This window comes from Colletes latitarsis, chromosome 2 (genome assembly GCF_051014445.1).
Source record: "Colletes latitarsis isolate SP2378_abdomen chromosome 2, iyColLati1, whole genome shotgun sequence".
NCBI classification, from domain to species: Eukaryota; Metazoa; Arthropoda; class Insecta; order Hymenoptera; family Colletidae; genus Colletes; species Colletes latitarsis.
The window spans coordinates 21,558,931-21,576,408 of NC_135135.1; positions in this window are offsets into that span (position 1 = coordinate 21,558,931).

Sequence of the window (17,478 nt, forward strand, 5' to 3'; positions counted from 1 at the left end):
TTGAAGCGTCGTACGATAAAGTCACGTGCTTAAAACGTAAAGAAGTAAAAGGAACGCGGCGGCGTAAGCAAGTTTTATCATCGCGAATCGCGAGGAAACATTGGTGATAGTTAGATCGTTACGAACGAAAGGCGAGAAGCGTGCCGGTGCAACCCAACTTCAAGAAACAGTCTCTAGCTCTCTCGTTCAACTAACAATGGCCCAGGCTATGGAGTTAATAATTGCTTTTACGTGGCAATGATAACAATATGCGTGTATAACAAATGTACTTAGAAACGGTTTCACTTGTGCTATTACTGCTCTCTGGCGATAAAAATCAGATATCATTGTTCAACTGCTGGCTCGTAACAAGGGCTGAGGGAGAGTTTGTTGGCTCTTTCTGCAAGTTTAAACACTATACACTTCCTGCTTGTGCGCCCAAAACGTGGCGTACGGACCCGCGAGCGACGACGACCGGTCACGGTCCGTCAGGCGCCCAACAAGACGCGCGTATTCAACTATATTCACTATTTTAACCCGAAGTAACAAACGTATTTGGGTTACTTTTCATTTTTGTATTGTAAAATTAACGAACCTGTGGTCCTGTATATACACACTAGTGATTCCCATTTTCCTTTAAAGTGGTTTTTTTTTTTTATTTTTTTACGTATACCAAGAGAGACCACGCAACATAGTATCGTGATCACCATCGACGCCTGACAATCGTATCGGTTTACACGAATTTAGCAAATATCTAATTTCGTAGCTATTTTCTTTTTTTATAGCTTGGTCTCCGTAACGTATCGTTCTCGTTTCTGAGATAGGTGTTGCACAAAATAGTCATCGAAAGGCGGGAAATACAAAGAGTGGCAAGAATTTCCTTCGTCGTTTTCTATTTACGATTGCAATTGTTGAATATTAGTATCGTCTTTGTTTACAAGGTCATATTTTTGATTCAGTGTCACGAAAGTACACGAAGCAAGAAACTTTCAAAGATATTTCTAGTCTTTTAGAGGGCATTGATATAAGATGATATACAAGGTGTTCGGCCACCCCTGGGAAAAATTTTAATGGAGAGATTCTAGAGGCCACAATAACACGAAAATCAAGAATACTAATTTGTTGATTGAGGCTTCGTTACAAAGTTATTAACGTTTAAAGTTTCACCCGTACTGAATTTTTTTCTAGAAAGTGGCTAGGATTTCGGGGGTAGGTCTATTCATCAAAAATTATTGTAATTGACCCCTGCAACCGAAAATAATTTTTCCAGAACAATTTGAAATTTTTTAATTCAATTGTTAATATCTTTTTAACGAACCCTCCATCAACAAATTGGTATTCTTGATTTTCGTCTTATTTTGGCCTCTAGAATCCCCCATTAAAATTTTTTCCCCAGGGGTGACCGAACACCCTGTATAAAAAGCGACGAAAGAAGTTTCATCGCGTTTTCGCGATTCTGATCGTTTAATAACTATTCTTTTCAACTCCTATCCTCGAGATAATTTGCGGAAATGTATCATTTCTGTTCGTTTTTTTTTTTTCTAATATCGAAATGTATATTGAAAGCTTCGTGAGTTCTCCATTGTTTTCTGTTTTTCAATCGATGTATCCCGATACTTTGTTGCCGTACAACGCATATATTTATAGAAATATTTTTCTTCGTGCACCCTAAACTCGATTTATCGTATCGAAACCGTGAAGATTCGGTCGCGATCCCACAGACTCGGGATCCTGAAAATCGTAAAGCTCAAGAAACAACGGAAAGAAAGTGGAAAAACCTTGCGTTAAGTTTCGGAATGGACGGCCAAACGAAAATTAGCTATGCATGTACGTTTGGAAAGAAGCTTATCTAATAATAAGTAGAGTATATCTCTAGATTCGACAATAAAATCGTCGCTAATCTTCGTTCCAGCGATCCATCCTTAACGATAATCAGTCGATGTGTATTTAAAACGCGCGTGCGCGCTCGCCCGCTCGTTTTTTCTTTTTTTTTCCCTTATAGTACTAGTATTACAATAACATTTTGATTAAATGACACGTGTCTTAACGCGTGCAATCTCACGAGGGAAACCGTCTTAATTATCGGAAAAAGATGATGAACATTGTGGCGCGTGGAAAAGTCGAGCAATCCTCGTTCGAGACTCGATTTTAAAGGCTAACACGGAAACAGATTCTCCTGGAACATCGATGATAAACGTTGGTAGGTTTTGCAATTTCCAAATCATTGGCGATTAAAAAATCGTATCCCATCGTTTATAGCTGTAGTCTAGGAATCAAAGCCAGGAAAGATGTTTCAATAATCGTGAACCGCCAGACAGTTTGTTTCTTTCGTAAGATCATTGTTGCAATTATCGTTCGTTGAAATGTTTAAATTCAAAATGTTTACACGACTTGGAAACGAACAGTTTTCTGTATCATTCGACCGCGTAGTGCAGCTGTAAATTTCAGGAAACTTATTTTAATCGCTCGATATAATCCGCCAATACTGTTCTCAGGGGCAGTCTGATTATCGTTCGTCGTCGAAAGACGGTATCGAATTAAAACGATTACGCGAAATGAGTATTTGAATCGCGCCAGTAGCGCCCGACCAATCCCTGTTGCTCAGTCTATTCGTGTATAATTCAATGTCGATATAATTCAACGTATCAAAAATATTCTGAGAATCTTTGAAATCAGGCTTCGTAATTAGTTACGCAGCGGTTAGCCCAAGCAACGGTTATTCTAATTAAAAAATGGAAGCGTGTTGAACGCGAATACTGTTTCCGTTTTGCTGAAAAATCTTCTCTCTTATCCGGGGACTGCCGCTTGCCCGCTTAAATTGTCTTATCGATACGTCGGAACGAGTTTAAAACAGTCATTAAAATCGTAGATATTATTATTATTATTATTATTATTATTATTATTATTATTATTAATATTAATATTATTATTAATATTATTATTCATATTCATATTCATATTCATATTCTCTCTCTCTCTTTCTTTCTCTCTATAAGTCACACTGAATTACGTATTCTTCGGTAGAGCGTGGAAGATGCTTGCAAAGTTCGGAGCACCTGTGCGATATATCGTACATATTAACCTATGTACAACGGTAGTAATTGCCGTGGCAACGAAACCCGAACGAAAAATTTGGTATTACGATCCTCTGGTTTCATTTGACATATTTCGCGTGTTCAATCGTGCTCCACTACGGCGAACCCTTACAGTAATACGTATATTTGATTTAGTGTCTTTTGTTTTATACCTCGCGTATTCGTCGTAACATTGACATCGTTTTCGCCTTATAAAAATTGGACCTGGTTTTGTTTCGTTTTTTTTTTTCTTTTTATACAATTTTTCTCTAATTCCACCGCCCCTCGTAATCGTCCCACGATCGAATTTTTGTCGTAAGACCGTGGCGCGCAGTACTATTAATCGACCAACGATTTATCGACGCTTTTACGATTCGTACCAATCACATTGTTCTCCTATCACTATACGATCAACAAAATCATCTTTCGAAACGCATCTTACCACGCGCGAGACAAATCTGAACGGCGTTTAACCCTCGTCTGTTAGGACGGGACCAGTTCGATATTATTCCTAATTGGAAAATTAACGCGCAAGAAAGTTCCCAGTAGTACTCTAATTTGATTCAAGGTTCGACGACGGAACGAAAGTAGGATGTATTATCGTTTGTTACGATTTCACAGGAGTCTTGTAAGTTTGTCGGTAATCATGTGAGAGAAAATTGCGATAGAAATAGAGAGGTATAACGAGATGCTTTGGACTCTGCCCTATCAGCCGAGGGTTAAAGGTTGTTTAAAACATTTGCGAATTTGTCTAGCCTACGGACGAGAAAACAATTAACCGCTAAGAGAATTAACAATTCGCTTCATAGCGTCACGAGCCCGTTTTATACGAGAAAACTCTCAACGAAGAATCAACGCAGATTAAAAGAGTAAACGTTGTAATTGTATTCGCTTCGCTCTTTTCCCTCTCATATAAAATCCTTATAAAAAACGCATCGTTATAAAACGGGCTACATTTAAGTCCTATTAATTTACAATACGCGTCCGCGTGTCCACCCTTTGCGAGCATTTCATGGTTTTTTAATAACTACGCTTTCACGCAATTATCGTACTCCGTAACTCGTCCGATTAAATCAATTTCGCGATGACTACGATTAAGAACGCGCGACAACGAACGTACGTAGAAGTATTTCGATTTTAATCGACGAAGTTTAAGATATCCGTATGCCTTTTCCGGAAAAGATGTTTAGAAGATAAACAGTCTGGCACCGACAGGGAAGAAATTAATGCAGCCGTAATTGCTTAAACGCAACGTTAATCGTGGCCAGTTCGATCGGGAGCGTTATAGTCTTGCAAACTCGGAATTAACAGACGCCAAGCACACAGAAATTCGTAGACAGAGTTACCTATTTCAGTATAAACAGTGCACACCTGTTGCTTCCTCTTATCTAATCCTTTCAGACCCAAATTAATTCCATAAGCGAAAGAGACACGAGATTCCTGTCAAACGTTATTACTAGACCGCGGACCTTTATGCAAATTGATATTTTTACCAATAGAATCAACGAAATGGGAGCTTCGTAGAGGATCGTCTCAATCTCCAAATATAATAATTCGTATCTTTAAGTGTTTCTTAAGTTCATTCTGTAGTTTTTTGATCTTAAACGAGGCGATGTTTTTGGAAAGTAAAGAAGGGACCGTCGAACAAAAATTTCGTCCAATCCAGACGAACAAAGGATCCGAAAGAGGTATCGTTCCCGCCCAAAATTCTGACGCTTTCTTTTCTATAAAAAAAGAAAGATGAAAAAACACATTTCATCCGTTAGTTTCATTTCTGTTCGGTTCCATTTAGTGCGTTTCGAGCGTAGTTTGAGGTCCCTGCTCGAGAAGTAACCGCGCGTGCTGAGCACAAAAACGGTCAGACTCCGATTCGAAGGTCGGCAGGCGTTTCATTGGCAGGTAGCCGGTGTGCAAGGCAAAAAACGGCTGGTACATAGACAGTTTGACAGACTGGGAGGGACACGACGTCGCAGCCCAGCGAAAACAAAGCGTATCGATCGCGCGGGGCCTGATTGACTCGAACGCCGTATCAGTTTGGCTAATAATCGTCCAAGGACAACCTAGTCCGCAGAGATTGTCTCCGGCGTGACGCGCGCACAATTTGCTCATCGTCGGCAGTTTTCGATTAGGGCCGGGACTCTTTGTACGAATTATTCCTTCGTCGAATATCCAAACGCTTCGATGCACTCTGGATCTTTAAATTTCTCCACTTCTCTATTCGGATAAATTTTTGCTAACGGTCTGCGAGACGAACGTTTTACGAACACCGTTTTCGAACCAAGTACAAGGAAAAAAGGTTAATCGACATTTTGATTGCGATCGGTGTTCGCGTCACCGTGGTCGTTTAACAGGATTTTCGCGAATAATTTAATTGTAATGGTCGGAATTAGTAACGGAGCGGTTGACAATAAAACGCGTAGAAGCGGGGCGTAAACAGAGAGACAGTTTTTGCGCTCGAAGTTGTTGCAAGTTTCCTTTGGCAGACGAGGGAAACCCGGCGCAAATAATCTTCGCATAATATTCGCTGGTTTTGCGCGTCGTCGGATTAAACCTATCGAGGTTTATATCAGCCGTTCCACGGCGCGACGAACAATCCGCAGCAACAGGTTAATCGCGCTCCGAAACGAATCGCAAATGTTAAACGGGCAAACGATTCGGCGTGTTATGCGTCGCGTTGGAAAATATTTAATAACGCGAAGTTTGGAAAGGATCGAAATCGGATAAGTTTCGAATCGGGGTCCAGAGCCGATGGATGCTGCTTTCTAATCGAGCGACGCTTAGAAAGCTTGTGGCGTAAACGCGTATGTATAAGCGGAACCGTATATTCGTAATGGCCCAGCTTAACCCGTTTGAATTTCGTGCCGCGTTAATTTATGCAATTGGAACGATCGCGTTTCCGAACAAACTTCTCCGCCGGTCCGAAGATCGAATTAAGGCTAACTTTGTTGTAGCGTCGGTTTAGCGCGCGGCACTTTCGAAACGCAAATCCACCGAGAATCGAGCGCGGCGGCGCAGAGCGGGGGAGTATACGCGAATAGGTTGGCCATAGGTTGGCCATAGGTTGGCCATAGGTTGGCGATCTGGGTGGATTTCGTGGTCGTTTGCTTGTTTAGATCTCTCCGTTATGCGTTGCATAATCCCGTGGCCGGGCCCGGTCGAGCAACAACAAGAAAGGGAAAGAAAGGAAGAACCAGCCGACGGGGGCGAGGGATAAGAAAGAAAAACAAAGTTCGAGCAGGAAGTGGCTCGCGTAAAAAGAAAAGCCCCGGTAGCTCGTCCGTGGCGAGCAGCTCTCCGTGGAGTGGAGTAGTAGGCCAAGTGGAAGTTCCTCCGAGTTGCTCCTCTCTTCCGTGAGAGAAGGATGGCCACCTTTTATTTCGTTCAAGGGAGTAACTGTCAGCCGGTATTTCGCGTGGAGGCAAAATAAAGTATAAAGGGTGTTCGGTGCGTCGTATACGTACGCCGTCATGGACCAACTTCTCCCACTCTCGCCTCTCTGGATCCTCTCGACCCGCGTCTCTCCTCTTTCTCGATCTCCCCTCGTCCTTTTTCTACCTACGTTCCTCCTCCTCCTCCCGGCCTGTTCGATCTCTCCTTTCATCCTTCCGCGTCTGCCGGTTTCCTCGTCTCTCCTCCTCGAATCTCCGTCTCCTTTCGCGTTCTCCTCTCTCCTCTCCTTCTCCCACGATCCACTCTCCCGCTCCTTTAGCCTTGCAGACGCTTCTGGCAGACGAGGCGCGTTTTGTTCTCAACTTCCTTAATTTCGCCTTCCGAGGACCGAGATATATTCGCCCTTTTTTCTTGCCGATTTTTTCTCCCGGTCCATGTCGAAACGCGACGTACAGACCGGGGGACTGTTATTCGAAACGACTCGGTTCCTCCAGCTAACCGTTACTCGCTCGATTCTTGTCGCCGATGACTGTAATTAGTCGCGAACACGATGGTTCTATCCCCTAGATCCGAACGACGAACGATTACTCTCGACCACGGTGCATAATCCGCTCCTGCGGATGGATTCTCGTATCTGTGAGACGATAACGCGACGCATTGAGAAGGGAAACGAATGCAGGCCAGCATCCATCGGCGATAATAACTGGCTGGACGCACGCTTCGATCGCTCCTCGGTCCTCGCAAGGAGCAAACACGTTTCGCGCGGCGATGCACGATCGTATCTGTCTGGCAACGAGTATCCCGCGCGTCTCCAGCGATAATCAAGCGAAATGACAGGGATCGAGGTTGGCCCGTTCGGTTGCGAAAGCGAAACGCGAAAAATCATTTCTCCGCGCGCTCCCGATCGACCCACAGTCGTCCGCTTGTAATTTAATGCTACCGCGCCGAAAAGAACCGGGTCCTCCGTTCTCTAACTACGCCATCGTTCCAGTTACTCGATCGATCAATTTTTGCGACGGTCTCCGGGACCGCGTCCTCTCGACATTCTTCGGGATTGTTTTCCTCCTCGGGATCTGTTTACGCTCGCACGTCCCGCCAACAATATGGATTATTTTCGTCGTAGCGTCCGAGCAAGCTCTCTCGGTTACTTTCGTTCGGCTCGCCGTGCCCAAGGAGACTCGAATAACCCGATTAGCACTTCCGCCGCCTCCGATGCACCGGTAGATGCAATCAGCGCATCGGAATGTTTTTTTCGAAGAGGATGCTGCCTCCACGGCTCCGTTCCCGCGTCGAAAAGGAATTTCGCTCACGTGACCACGACACGAGAGAACCAGTACCGTACACCGCGAGGCTTCTCGTTACTCCTGAGCCGCTCGTAAGAGCCGTCGCGACGATCGTCGTGCCAAGTTCACGAACCTTGAACCCTTCTTTAGCCCGTCGACTCGTTTCGAGAGGCCCGCCGTGACCGCCGCGGACCGACGCGGACCGACGCGCCAGGGATGATTTAGCTTTCGACCAACGTCTTTTTCCTACTTTTTTATACGCTGTTAATTAGCCCCCCCCTAATTCTTATACTATCGCGATCTGCGTAAGTCTGTCGTGGCCGTGGAAATCGAACGAGCAAAGTATCTAAAGACTCGAGGGAATGGTATAGTTGGAACGTCTTCGTCGGGGGCCAGCCATGGGCCCGATGACTCACGGAGTCGTAGGAAAACAGAGATCTTCGGTGCATGATCGATCCGTGGACTTCCCGCTGGCGACAGGGGGACAGAGAGAGCAAACGAGAGAGTCGTGACCGCGAAAACACGAATAGCATAGGAATGTCACGAAAACAATGTCGACCACCTGACCCTACCAGCCGCCCTACCGACCGGTATACATCCCCTTCTCCTTCTCTCTCTTTCTTTCTTTCTCGCGCGACGATTACAAGTTTGTTCGACCGCAAACGTCACGGAGGCCCGGCAGCCAGACCTCCGACGAGACTGCGAGATTGAGAAACGCTGTCGAAGAACGAGACGGGCCGACTCAAGGCCGCATCGTGGTCCTACTCCTCCCCCGCCAACCGAGAGTCCGAGTCAAGGGCGTTCCCCCACCACCTGCCGAGTTATGAGTCGGGGAGATCCAACAGGGTCTCTCTCTCCCTCTTGGTTGGTCGAGAGGCCTCTCGGTCCCACTGTCGGTCCCCTTTGGGCCCCTTTCCCCTCCCAGGCCAAGTCTTTCTCCGGGCCGATCCCGTCCCTTTCTTATTATCGGCTTCTCTCGTATGTTTATCGTGTAATTTTTTCCAATCTCTCCACTGTTTTGCACGCCCGTTTTTTCTCTTTCATCGCGGTTCGAAAGTAGGCTCCGCCGTCTCTTTTTCTACCTTTCGGTTCTTCCGCGCGCATCTTCTTCCCGGTTAATCGTTTTCTCCGTTGCACCTGGGGCGATCTGTATATTTATCACGCACTTCTCCTCTCGTTACTCTTTCTCGGAAGAACCTCTCGTTGCTCGGAACGTTCGTCTCCGTTCCTCCGGCCACGATCGCGCCTCTCCTTCTTTTCCTGTCTTTCGTTTCGTCTCGTCCTGTTCTCGAGCCCGTATACCGACTCTCGCGTATAGCGTATTTATCGGGGAGCCTGGCAGAATCTTCCTTTTTCTCGTTCTGCGTCGCGTTTTTGGGCCGCCGTGACGACTCGGGTTCACCAAGTTCGCGCTGTCGGATGCAAGCCTTTCCCGATGCATCTCGTTATCGCGCCACTCGCATCGGATTCCCGCGACGCCTCTTAACCTAGTCAACCAAGGCCTCCGTTTCACCGAATAAAACGAGCCAACGCGAAACTTTCGAAATTTTATAGAGACCAGTTGATATGGGATTCTAGTCTGGAATCTTGAAAATATCGGATAGGGCTCGTAATTTGATAAGGGTAGCTTCGAGAGGAAGAACGAAAGAGCTTCTGTCGCGTTTCACTGAAAAGTGGCGTGAATTCTCTGCCCAATGAAATATTAACACCCGTTCAAGATGGCGAGTTCGCGTTTGTAATCCTGCAGGGCCCGTTACACGTTCGATAATGAGTCTCTGTGAAATTTCAGACAAGTTTCCTAGCCTTCGGCCGAACTTTGTTGACCGTCGCTCGGTAGGAGGCGACGAGGTGGCTTTTTACTCGAGATTCGCTCGGCGAAAAGACACGGCCACTTGGTCGTTCGCGTGTAATTCACGAGTTTGTTGCGGACCGTGGGTTTCTGGCCGTCGATAATCGCGAAATTGTACCCCGACGGGGTACAATGTTGTCCGTCGCGTAGAAAAAACCTTGCAATTTCGACGGGAGACGCGCACCATCGATCAAGAGTCCGACCGGGTGACAACCGCGTCGAGAAAAACGTCCGAGCGTCCTTCGTTTGCCCAATCAATCCGCTTTTCGAGCGCAGCGATTGCCGATATCGTTGCAAGAGTTACTTCTCGTTGGCTGGATTCTTCTCTTCCCCGGCCAACATTCTTCATCTCCGTGGAGTCCCAACGGGTTTTCGGGCATGCATGATGATCCATCATTCTTCGCGCCGTTCCAATGCCTCCGTCCGTTCTTGTCCTTCGGCTTACGTTTCGCGCCGGAGCGTGCAGCGACCGAGTCTCGACCAGCTTCGCGTCTTTTCGAGGACTCTGGATGAACCTCTGCTTCTCGTTAACCTCTCGGCGTCCATAAAGTGCACCAGATCCATAGCTTAGTCGCCAAAGTCTACGTACAACTTGCAACTTTGCAACATTCGAGAAAAAACTTTCATATTATGGATTTTGAAAACGGTTTGTCTACGAATCGAATTTTAAACAGTTATCCCAACGTCGCAAAGTTCTTTCTGTCGCGATCAACGTTAGTTCACCGAGATTTTTGGTACAATGTTGAAAGAGTGTACTTGAACTGGCACGACTGACCCTAGATATCGGCCCACTCATCGTAATTGTCCTACGACTGTTTCTTCTAGGGTAATTCTTCCACGTCGCGGTTCAGCTACTGGCACTCGCTCAAAGTATCGCTCGGTAGATGTTCCTATTCTGCGATGTATCGCGATAAATAGACTTCTTCTCTAGAGCTAAGCAGTTGAGCCTTGGAACCGGTTCTTCTCTTATGACGCGAATAAATCATATATCGATTAGGCGGGCCTGTTGCTACTTGAAAAACTCGCGTCGATGCACGATCGAAATTTAAGACGTTTATTCTCCGAAAATATTTCGCCGATTGAAACATCGAACGGACTCCGTGGCGATCTATGGACGTCGTCGATTAACGCGATAACATCGATCGTTCCAGCTCGATCGGAATATCGAAATTGGAATCGGCGAAACGGAGTTGCCGGCGATATAATCGTGGACGGGAACGGACAGCAATGAAATCCGAACGAAACACCGGTAAATGCTTGGTAATTACCGAGCGATACGCATATTTTTTTTTTTTTATTCCACCCTGTCTCCTCCTCCCTCTCTTTCGTTTTTTCACTCGTAAATTTTGGTGCACTCATTCTTGCATCACCTTTCTGGCCACACCGGGCCCCGAGCTGGACTCCATTCAAGGACACAATATTCAGAAACCGAAAGTGCGATCACGCGAAAATCTAACGTCTCGCCGAACCGGTCTAACCGGATTCGGTGTGCGACTGGTTAAGATGGTACGGCGATCGGTGAGCCGCGTAAACTCGTTCCCCGTCATTTTTGGCAATAACAACATTAACGCACCGCGCTGGCCGAGTTGCAGCCCGCCACCAAAAACCCGCCTCTTATCACTGCGATTTTACCATCGCCCCGGTGTCAGAGGTCGACCATCTATGTCGCGAGCGACCGACGTCGATCCTTATCGAATCTTATCGCCTTCAGACTTCGCTCTTGAAAACGTCTTTTTTCTCTCTCTCGTTGGCTAGAATTATAATGGGGGCACCGAAAAGCCAGGGCCAACAGACTCGACCAGTCGCGAATAACCTATCTTTGCTCCGATAAGACCAATGTCATGATTCGGTTGTTGGTTCTCCGGCCGATTAACACGATCGCGATCAACTTCATCTTTCGTCTGGTTCACATTATTTTTCTTATTCTCCTCTCAAGTGTTATGCTTCTGGCCAGTCGTTCGAGTCTAAACGATCAAAATAAATAGGGAAGCTTCGAAATTTGGCAAACATCGAGGCGCACCGTCGAACGTACTAAAGGGTCCTGTAGGGTCAGAAATGAGAAATCGTCGCCATCTTGGAATACAGCTTCAGCTTCGTGACTTTTTTCAAATGAAAAATGCTTCATTCATATTTCCGATAACTCTGATATAAAACAACGCGATTTTTTTTTTATGTATACCAAAATCAAAACTTTCACACGCATCCGGTATTATCTCTAAGGCATAGGAGATATTTGTGCCTCGTGGATCGTTTTACGTTATTAAAGTAATCGCACAGTTTTGTTATCTAAGCTTGCAGGTTACATTGGGCATTCTTAGCCTTAACCTTCCGAGCATAAAATGCACCAACTTTTTAGCGAAGCCTAATGAAATTTTTTCTCATTCGTCGTATCGTATTTTTTTATAGTTCAAATCCAGCGATTGATCTATTCAGTTTTCTCGTAAAAAAATCGTAACGCGTATGATCCCCGTCACGGTTGGAGTTGCATTTTTGTATTTCAGCGCTGAGTCATTTTTCCTCCACGCTTTAGGGCCATTAAAAATGCGAATTAAATCATTATTATAGAGAATTTTCGTCGGAAGTAGAAAATCGATCTAAATTATCGCGTTTGAATGTGCCGGGTTTCGATGCGATAATTGCAACCGTTATACGTGCCAAAGTCTAAGCGTAATTTATCCTCAACAATTATTTTCCCTACAAGAAATTTGCAATAAACCATGACGTTGTGTACAGTCTCGATAATTGTCGAATTTCAAATCTGTCTCATTTAGATCTTTTTCTAAAAGGATGGATCTTGTTTAATTCCTTCGTAACAGGCGATGGTCGTTTAGGGTCGTATCGCGGTTTGAAAATGTTCATTTCCGAACGTCTGTACGCCGTCAGGTAATTCGACCACCGGGGAAGTTTTCGATTCGTTCTGGTTTGCAGGCACTCTCGGAGTCCTCGGCCCGTTTCGATTTTCGCTCCTTTCCTCCATAACAGAGTCGCGGGCCAGACTTCGCGCAGACGGGACTCGGTCTCGTAGCCGCGCGGCAATCGCGAAGTTGGAAAGTCAAGTGCAGTCGCATAGCTCCTCGCAGACGACAGAGTTTCTCAAACTCGTTATGCCACTTCGTGTTCGCGAATCGCTCGGGCTTTTCGATCGATCGAAGCGCGGTGTATCGCGAGTCGATTCCGTCGCGACGCCGTCCAAGTTTGCCCCGTTCGGTCCGACAACCGTCGATTAAACTTCGCTGCTCGACTCTGTCCTTTCGACGAGTTCGCGTGGAATTTACGAAACATCTAGTTTCTCGTTGTCGATTCGTTTTTTTTTAACGAAACACAGTAGCGTTTCGGTAACACAACATTCATATTATAGGTATAATAACGCACCCCCGAAGCGAGCACATTTACAGTTAAACGGTCGCGTGTCCCGCGTCGATCTCGGTGTTCCCGAGCACGTATCGTCTCGAGAAACAAAATATTTCGTTCTACGCTTCCGATTCATTTTTTCACGGGGAATTATCATCTGCAAAAAGTCCCTGTAATTCCTACTTTTGACGGAGGTTTAATTCCAGTATCATTATTATCGCCTCGCGATGGGAGACTATTATCGTCCACCGGCGTATTCCCTCGATTACGATCGCCGATAGGCTCTCCGCGAAAACTTCCCGCTCAAAAATAAGATCCCCTGAGAACCCCTGGCTTCGGGTTGGTTCCGACGAAAGGAAGTGCCTTCTACGTTAGCACGGCCAACAGAGATTCGAACGTTCGATTTCGCGTGATGGAGTTTGGCGTCTTGACTGCGCGTACCGGCAAATAGGCGATTATGGTCAATATACAGGATGTTCGGCAACCCCTGGGAAAAATTTTAATGGGAGATGAAAATTCAGAATACTAATTTGTCGATTGAGGTTTCGTTAACAAGTTATTAACGTTTATATTTCCGCCTGTAGAACGCCAATCTGCGAGTAGACCTTAAATCCAATGTATTTTTTCGGTCCATTTTTCTGGATTTTTAAAATCCTCCAATCTGTTCAGGAGTTTTAAAGATACACATGAAATTTCAGTAGAATGAGTTCTGGTCAGACATTGTAGTTTCGGTAAAGAATTTTTTTCTCGAAAATGTGCAGGATTTCGGGTGTATGTCTATTCACCAAAAATGATCGTAATTGACTTTCACAACCGAAAATAATTTTTCTAGACTGATTTAAAATTTTTTAATTTTGTTAATAACTTCTTAACGAAGCCTCAATCAAGAACTTGATATTCTCGATTTTCGTCTTATGTTGGCCTCTAGAATCTCCCATTGAAATTTTTCCCAGCGGTGGCTGAATACCCCGTATAACACCGATGCCGCAAGAACCGTAACAATGGGGGAAAAAATCGAATAAATAAAACCTTATCGATCATGGAGATTCTCAAGACGAACGAGACTTTAAACGATCCGATTTTTCCGCCATTCGATAGACACTTGCGTCTCTTTTCTTCGCGATAGAAGCTCGCGTGGAAAACCGGGGTCTAGTAAAACGTCGGAAAATAATAAAGAGGGTTTCTCTCTCGACGACATGCGCCTCTGGTTTTATTTGCAATTTTATTGTATAAAAAAAAAAAAGAGTGAAAATGAAAAACAGAACACGCTCGGTGCTGTGCGCACGGGCCTGGTTCGCGCTCGCGAACGCTTGTCGCGCGTTCATTTAATTACGATCTACGCGCCACGATACATCATCGGGTCGTGGTCGTGGATTAGAGAGCCGCGGCGGGGAATGGGATTGAACGTGGACAGAAAGAGGGGCAAAGGGAGGGCGGATGAGAGGGGAGGTGAATCGAAACGGAGCAGGAATTCTGATGGTATCTTTGGGAGAGCTCGACCGAGTTGGAGCCGAATCGGGCCCGCGCTACCGAGTCACTCGTCAGTCACAAAATTATAAGACGAATTCTTTCGCTCTTCCCGCTCCCTAAATTACTATTAGGAACCTGGTTCCGCCGTAACTTTGCTTCTAATCGAACAGCAACGAGAACTGGACCTAGACTCGACCGGAACGGGGGGAGAGGGGCAAAGGAACGCAAGAAAAAACAAAGAGATCGGTGAAAAATTAAACGAACGGGAATCGATAGTTTTCTTCGTGCTGCGAATCGACGATTCATTCATCCATTCCTCTTTTATCTTCGATTTTCTGAAGCGGGCATGCTGCGGTCGCCGGCGAAGGCGTGAAACGAACTTAGAAATTAACGTCGAGAACGATAACGTAAAAGCGATGCGAAGTGAGAAAGAAGCGCAATGAAAAGAGTACATAAGAAAATAGATTTTATTCAAAATTTATTGCGATCTTACGAAAACTTCTGTTTTTTCCCTTTTTTTTTCTGTTTTTTTTTTTTGCTGTTTTTGTCTTAAATGCTTTCTTATATATTTTTTCTGTTTCGCTTTTCGTCACGGTGCGCGTATACATCGGAAACTGATCGAGCGTCTGGTATCCTCGTCGTGATCAAAGAGAGACAAGAGAACGCAAAAGGAAATCGGCGATAAACGAATTTCGTCGTTATAAAAAAAAAAAAAAAAAAAAAAAATTACAAAGCTCGCGCGAATTAAAGGACAAAAAAAGAAACACAAAGAGGTCAGTCTTGGCTCAGTGGTTCGCTGCTCTCGTGTATAGCATAATCGTAAAATAAAATTGTCGTATGCATCACCGGGCGATCTCGGATATCTCATTCGCGATCGTGCGGGCTATATGTATACATATAAAAATCTATATATAAATAAGACGCGAGCTACGCGTGCGTTGAAATGCTAAGTACACGCGAATCTGATTTCGCGGGGCTCGGGGAACCGAACGGGGCGAAATACGCTAAAAGAAACAAGAAAACGATTATCCGGCGCAAAGAAATTTCATTCCTTCGAAACTCGGTGAATCGGACGGGATACGTTCCTCACCGAGGGGACTCGCATGATTTTCAACGCACCGCGGCACGAACCTAAGTATACGTTTGCGCATCTGTAACGTATTGCACCTGCGTCAGCGTTCGCGTAGAAACTTTTAAAGCTAAATTTTGAAAACGAGATCTCTCGCGTCGAAGGGAGGGAGGAAGGGTCGCGCGACGAAAGAACCCTGGGCAGAACTTGCCTCTTCCGGTTTCGACGATAAAAAATAAAAAGAAAAAAATAACGATGGTTGTCGGGAAGGGTCTCTCGTTTTAAAAATTAAAAAGAATATCGAACACGAACAGAATGATCCGTAACTAGAGAGTAATCATGAGTAAAAAAAAAATACAGAGAGGTGTTTCGGGTCGCGTCATCCTGCCGCGAGGCTTGGCCCATGTGGGGGCCGCAGCCCTGAGTCTTATAAGGGAGAGAAAAAAAAAACAATAATTTACATAATCGTTAGGTAATATATAAAGCTTAAACCTAATCTATGTTGAGCATTCGGTGGACGACATGGGTGACGCGGCCCGCGCGGGACTCTCTGCGTCTGAAAGCACACAACCGAGTAAACTCAAAGAAAAACGAAAGAGATAAACGTTACAAAATTACAAAATTACAAAAGAAATAATAATAATAATAATAATAATAATATTAATAATAATAATAATAATAATATTAATAATAGAATAAAACAAAATTCGAGAAACACAGATCGCTTTGTTTTCATCTTTCCATTTACGTATACAGACGTACGTGGTGTGGCGTTCCGTCGCCGAAAAACGTTGCGACCCGCGCGCGATGAATTCTCTCTCTCTCTTTCTCTCTCTCACACACACTCTCTCTCACTTACTCTCTCTCTCTCTCTCTCTCTCTCTCTCTCGTAACATTAAAAAAAAAAAAAATCTCCTCGTTTCTCGATAAAACTTCGCAACAAGTGATAAATAAAGGAAGAGAAATAATAATAAATGCATCGGTAGGCGTGAATAGTCAGTAACATGTCGGCGTGTGGGTGGCCGGACGACGCCGACTGTCGCGAAATAGTTATTCGATCGACGTCGATATTTCCCCTCGATCTCGACGACCGGATACGCGGGAACACGGTCGATTTTTCGAACGGGGCTCGGTTACGCGATTAATCAAGAGCGATTGCTCGAACCGACGCGGGACGAGACGATCCGCCGAACACGATCGTTTCGTCGTGCGCTGTACACTGTACACATTACAATAGAAAAGTCGCTTATAAATAAACGTATGATAACATCGTATACGTCGAGGCGGTATTACAACGATAACTATCCCGCGAATCGGCCGGATCGTTTCGCGACACGTGTTTCGTGATTATTCTCTTTTTTTTTCTCGTCTTCTTATTCCTCGTCCTCTTAATCGCCGACCGAATCAATATCACAGCACCTTACCACGTATCGCCACCGTTTAACCACGCTGAAAACGCTCGCCGAGAGCGTTCCGTCGATCGAAATGGCACCACACAAGGCTCTGACGTCGTCCAACCACCCGAAACCAGTTTCGCAGCAGTTCGCAACGAGTTCTGCGACCGGAGTACGTATACACGGAACTTAAAAAGTAAAAAATATAACGCGTCCCTGTCGTCGGGCCAGATCAGCTGGCTATCGTTTAGTTTTCTTCTTTCTTTTGCAAACTACTTTGCAAAATGTATAAAATATTTATATATATATTATATATATGCATATATATATATAAAGAGATTAAACAGTTAAAAACCGATCCGACATTGCTTTTACCTTCTTCGTTATATCGTCGACGTGTACCATAAATCTATCTATGTGCACAGGCTCTTTTTACAAAAACTCTGTGGGCATAACTCCAGTGATAGACTTGACATGTAAAACTAATAAAAACGCGGCGGTATCGATGAAAATCGAGTAAAATTTTCGAGGAATTAGCTGTTAGTAGTACAAATGGAAAAGCTTGGAGCGTTTGTTTCTTCAATTCACACAACGTTGGTGTTTACTTTGATTTTAAACG